A 6,338-nucleotide genomic window follows, 5' to 3' on the forward strand; every position below is an offset into this window, starting at 1 on the left:
TTGGGCCAGTAACCGAAAGGTTCCTAGATTGAATCCCCGAGCTGACAAGATAAAAATCTGTCATTCTGCCCGTGAACAAGGCAGTTAACCCACTGTTCCTAGACTGTCATTGTAAATAAGAATTTGTTCTTATCTGACTTGCCTAGTTAAATAAATATACAAATGATTGGCTGAGAGAAAATTAGATTCAAAAGATTGTGGGGGGCTGTGTTAGACCAGTGCGGCTTTTGACATTATCATTCATAGACTGCTGCTGGAAAAAACTGTGTTATGGCTTTACACCCCCTGCTATATTGTGGGTGTTCTTAATGGAAGCCTGATTTAATGTCCCCAGGGCAGCTGTCTAGGCCCCTAATTTTTTTCAATCTTTACTAATAACATGTGTTGTGGAAATTTCCTTAATTACAAAATGATGAGAGAGCAAATCACACACCAGTCAGAGTTATGCTTAATCTTAACCTTTAATAATATTTAATCTTTTGCAATAGCATTTTGACTTTCAACAGTTCAGTATCTCTAATGAAAAGTTGAGAGTGGTCAACATAATGGCAACTGGGATCCTTTATAGCAAACTATAGCGACTGAAATGCCTGCAACACATAACAAAGAGCTGCAGTTAGTTTCAGAATGGATGGCAAGGAATAAGTTGGTCCTAAATGTTTCAAAAACTAAAAGCATTGTATTTGGGATAAATCATTCACTAAACCTCAACTAAATCTTATAATGTGGAAATTGAGCAAGTTAAGGTGACTAAACTGCTTGGAGTAACCCTGGAGTGTAAACTGTCATGATCAAAACATAGTGATACAACAGTAGCTCAGATGGGGAGAAGTCTGTTCAAAACAAAACGCTGATCTGCCTTATTAATTAGAATTGTGCGTAAAGCTCCGAGACAGGATTGTGCCGAGGAACAGATCTGGGGAAGGGTACCAAAACATTTCTGCAGCATTGAAGGTCAACAAGAACACAGTGGCCTTCATCATTCTTAAATGGAAATTGTTTGGAACCACCAAGACTCTTCCTAGAGCTGGCCGCCCGGCCAAACTCAGCAATCGGGGGAGAAACGCTTTGGTCAGGGAAGTGACGAAGAACCCAATGGTCACTGTGACAGAGCTCTAGAGTTCCTCTGTGGAGATGGGAGAACCTTCCAGAAGGACAAACATCTCTGCAGCACTCCACCAATCAGGCCTTTATGGTAGAGTTGGCCAGACGGAAGCCCCTTCTCAGTAAAAGGCACGATTGCCCACTTGGAGTTTGCCAAAAGGCACCTAAAAACTCTCAGACCATGAGAAACAAGATTCTCTGGTCTGATGAAACCAAGATTGAACTCTTTGGCCTGAATGCCAAGAGTCACGTCTGGAGTAAACATGGCAGCATCCCTACTGTGAAGCATGGTGGTGGCAGCATCATGCTGTGGAGATGCTTTTCAGCGGCAGGGGATGGGAGACAAGTCAAGATTGAGGGAGAGATGAATGGAACAATGTACAGAGAGATCCTTGATGAAAACCTGCTCCAGAGCACTCAGGACCTCTGACTGGGGTGAAGGTTCATCTTCCAACAGGACAATCCTAAGCAGACAGCCAAGATCACTGTAGTCTTAACTTCCGGCGCCGACAGAGATGGCCGCCTCGCTTCGCGTTCCTAGGAAACTATGCAGTTTTTTGTTTTTTTACGTGTTATTTCTTACATTAGTACCCCAGGTCATCTTAGGTTTCATTACATACAGTCGAGAAGAACTACTGAATATAAGATCAGGATCAACTCACCATCAGTACGACCAAGAATATGTTTTTCGCGACGCGGATCCTGTGTTCTGCCTTACAAACAGGACAACGGAGTGGATCCTATGCAGCGACCCAAAAAAACGACTCCGAAAGAGAGGGAAACGAGGCGGTCTTCTGGTCAGACTCCGGAGACGGGCACAGCGCGCACCACTCCCTAGCATTCTTCTTGCCAATGTCCAGTCTCTTGACAACAAGGTTGATGAAATCCGAGCAAGGGTAGCATTCCAGAGGGACATCAGAGACTGTAACGTCCTTTGCTTCACTGAAACGTGGCTCACTGGAGAGACGCTATCCGAAGCGGTGCAGCCAACGGGTTTCTCCACACATCGCGCAGACAGAAACAAACATCTTTCTGGTAGGAAGAGGGGCGGGGGCGTATGCCTCATGGCCAACGTGACATGGTGCGATGAAAGAAACATACAGGAACTCAAATCCTTCTGTTCACCTGATTTAGAATTCCTCACAATCAAATGTAGACCGCATTATCTACCAAGAGAATTCTCTTCGATTATAATCACAGCCGTATATATCCCCCCCCAAGCAGACACATCGATGGCTCTGAACGAACTTTATTTAACTCTCTGCAAACTGGAAACAATTTATCCGGAGGCTGCATTCATTGTAGCTGGGGATTTTAACAAGGCTAATCTGAAAACAAGACTCCCCAAATTTTATCAGCATATCGATTGCGCAACCAGGGGAGGAAAGACCTTGGACCATTGTTACTCTAACTTCCGCGACGCATATAAGGCCCTGCCCCGCCCCCCTTTCGGAAAAGCTGACCACGACTCCATTTTGTTGATCCCTGCCTACAGACAGAAACTAAAACAAGAGGCTCCCACGCTGAGGTCTGTCCAACGCTGGTCCGACCAAGCTGACTCCACACTCCAAGACTGCTTCCATCACGTGGACTGGGAGATGTTTCGTATTGCGTCAGATAACAACATTGACGAATACGCTGATTCGGTGTGCGAGTTCATTAGAACGTGCGTTGAAGATGTCGTTCCCATAGCAACGATTAAAACATTCCCTAACCAGAAACCGTGGATTGATGGCAGCATTCGTGTGAAACTGAAAGCGCGAACCACTGCTTTTAATCAGGGCAAGGTGTCTGGTAACATGACCGAATACAAACAGTGCAGCTATTCCCTCCGCAAGGCTATCAAACAAGCCAAGCGCCAGTACAGAGACAAAGTAGAATCTCAATTCAACGGCTCAGACACAAGAGGCATGTGGCAGGGTCTACAGTCAATCACGGACTACAGGAAGAAATCCAGCCCAGTCACGGACCAGGATGTCTTGCTCCCAGGCAGACTAAATAACTTTTTTGCCCGCTTTGAGGACAATACAGTGCCACTGACACGGCCTGCAACGAAAACATGCGGTCTCTCCTTCACTGCAGCCGAGGTGAGTAAGACATTTAAACGTGTTAACCCTCGCAAGGCTGCAGGCCCAGATGGCATCCCCAGCCGCGCCCTCAGAGCATGCGCAGACCAGCTGGCCGGTGTGTTTACGGACATATTCAATCAATCCCTATACCAGTCTGCTGTTCCCACATGCTTCAAGAGGGCCACCATTGTTCCTGTTCCCAAGAAAGCTAAGGTAACTGAGCTAAATGACTACCGCCCCCTAGCACTCACATCCGTCATCATGAAGTGCTTTGAGAGACTAGTCAAGGACCATATCACCTCCACCCTACCTGACACCCTAGACCCACTCCAATTTGCTTACCGCCCAAATAGGTCCACAGACGATGCAATCTCAACCACACTGCACACTGCCCTAACCCATCTGGACAAGAGGAATACCTATGTGAGAATGCTGTTCATCGACTACAGCTCGGCATTCAACACCATAGTACCCTCCAAGCTCGTCATCAAGCTCGAGACCCTGGGTCTCGACCCCGCCCTGTGCAACTGGGTACTGGACTTCCTGACGGGCCGCCCCCAGGTGGTGAGGGTAGGCAACAACATCTCCTCCCCGCTGATCCTCAACACTGGGGCCCCACAAGGTTGCGTTCTGAGCCCTCTCCTGTACTCCCTGTTCACCCACGACTGCGTGGCCACGCACGCCTCCAACTCAATCATCAAGTTTGCGGACGACACAACAGTGGTAGGCTTGATTACCAACAACGATGAGACGGCCTACAGGGAGGAGGTGAGGGCCCTCGGAGTGTGGTGTCAGGAAAACAACCTCACACTCAACGTCAACAAAACTAAGGAGATGATTGTGGACTTCAGGAAACAGCAGAGGGAACACCCCCCTATCCACATCGATGGAACAGTAGTGGAGAGGGTAGCAAGTTTTAAGTTCCTCGGCATACACATCACAGACAAACTGAATTGGTCCACTCACACAGACAGCATCGTGAAGAAGGCGCAGCAGCGCCTCTTCAACCTCAGGAGGCTGAAGAAATTCGGCTTGTCACCAAAAGCACTCACAAACTTCTACAGATGCACAATCGAGAGCATCCTGGCGGGCTGTATCACCGCCTGGTATGGCAACTGCACCGCCCTCAACCGTAAGGCTCTCCAGAGGGTAGTGAGGTCTGCACAACGCATCACCGGGGGCAAACTACCTGCCCTCCAGGACACCTACACCACCCGATGTCACAGGAAGGCCATAAAGATCATCAAGGACATCAACCACCCGAGCCACTGCCTGTTCACCCCGCTATCATCCAGAAGGCGAGGTCAGTACAGGTGCATCAAAGCTGGGACCGAGAGACTGAAAAACAGCTTCTATCTCAAGGCCATCAGACTGTTAAACAGCCACCACTAACACTGAGTGGCTGCTGCCAACACACTGACACTGACTCAACTCCAGCCACTTTAATAATGGGAATTGATGGGAAATGATGTAAATATATCACTAGCCACTTTAAACAATGCTACCTTATATAAATGTTACTTACCCTACATTATTCATCTCATATGCATACGTATATACTGTACTCTATATCATCGACGGTATCCTTATGTAATACATGTATCACTAGCCACTTTATACTATACTATGCCACTTTGTTTACATACTCATCTCATTTGTACATACTGTACCCGATACCATCTACTGTATCTTGCCTATGCTGCTCTGTACCATCACTCATTCATATATCCTTATGTACATATTCTTTATCCCCTTACACTGTGTACAAGACAGTAGTTTTGGAATTGTTAGTTAGATTACTTGTTATTACTGCATTGTCGGAACTAGAAGCACAAGCATTTCGCTACACTCGCATTAACATCTGCTAACCATGTGTATGTGACAAATAAAATTTGATTTGATTTGATTTGAAGACAACGCATGAGTGGCTTCGGGACAAGTCTCTGTCCTGGAGTGGCCCAGCCAAAGCCCAGGCATGAACCCGATCTAACATCTCTGGAGAGATGTGAAAATAGCTGTGCAGCGACGCTCCCCATCCAACCTGACAGAGCTTGAGAGGAGCTGCAAAGAATGGGAGAAACTCCCCAAATACAGGTGTGCTAAGCTTGTAGCGTCTAACACAAGAAGACTTGAGGCTGTAATCACTGCCAAAGGTGCTTCAACAAAGTACTGAGTAAAGGATCTGAATACTTATGTAAATGTGATATTTCATTTTTTTCAATAAACCTATTTTTCTTTGTCATTATGGGGTATTGTGTGTAGATTGAGGGACAAAAACAATTTCATAAATTTTAGAATAAGGCTGTAACGTAACAAAACGTGGAAAAAGTCAAGCGGTCTGAATACTTTCAGAAGGCGCCGTGTACGTCCTTCACCTGTTTTGCAAGTTACTTTCACATGTCCTACATCCAAGAGGACATTGGGGAGAAAGGCAATGTTTTTCCTTTAGTTTTGTACACCATTGTGACTAAGAGGGAGAGGTTTGCATCTCACTTGTTGTTGTCGTAATTACCTCTTACTCAGCTAGGCAAGGCAAAGGGTTAGACTGTGGGCCTAAATTTCCCAAGGAAAGAAAAAAATCCACACCTTATAATCACACCCACACATAAAAAAAACTGTTCATAATGCCTTATGTGAAATGTCTTGCATCAGGTATCACCACACATTCCAGAGCAACTGCACAATGGGAAATGTTTTAACTTTTCTTGGAGCCAACTATTTGCCTAACCATATCAATGTGAGTGATATGCACAGCCTGTCGTGCATAATCTCATATCACTTCTATTACCAGGCTCTGACACAAAGGTCCATACAGTACATTATAGTTTCATAAGAGTTAAGGTGTGGTGTGTGTGTGTAAACAACATTACTTATTAGTGGATGTTTGCAATAATGCACTCTACACAAAGCCCTGGTGTCACAGCCTGACCATAGTTTGCTTTGTATGTTTCTATGTTTTGTTTGGTCAGGGTGTGATCTGAGTGGGCATTCTATGTTGTGTGTCTAGTTTGTCTGTTTCTGTGTTTGGCCTGATATGGTTCTCAATCAGAGGCATGTGTTAGTGTTAGTCATTGTCTCTGATTGGGAACCATATTTAGGTAGCCTGTTTGATGTTGGGTTTTGTGGATGATTGTTCCTGTCTCTGTGTTTGTTGCACCAGATAGG

The sequence above is a fragment of the Oncorhynchus mykiss genome, chromosome 1 (assembly GCF_013265735.2).
Source record: "Oncorhynchus mykiss isolate Arlee chromosome 1, USDA_OmykA_1.1, whole genome shotgun sequence".
In the NCBI taxonomy this organism is placed as follows: domain Eukaryota; kingdom Metazoa; phylum Chordata; class Actinopteri; order Salmoniformes; family Salmonidae; genus Oncorhynchus; species Oncorhynchus mykiss.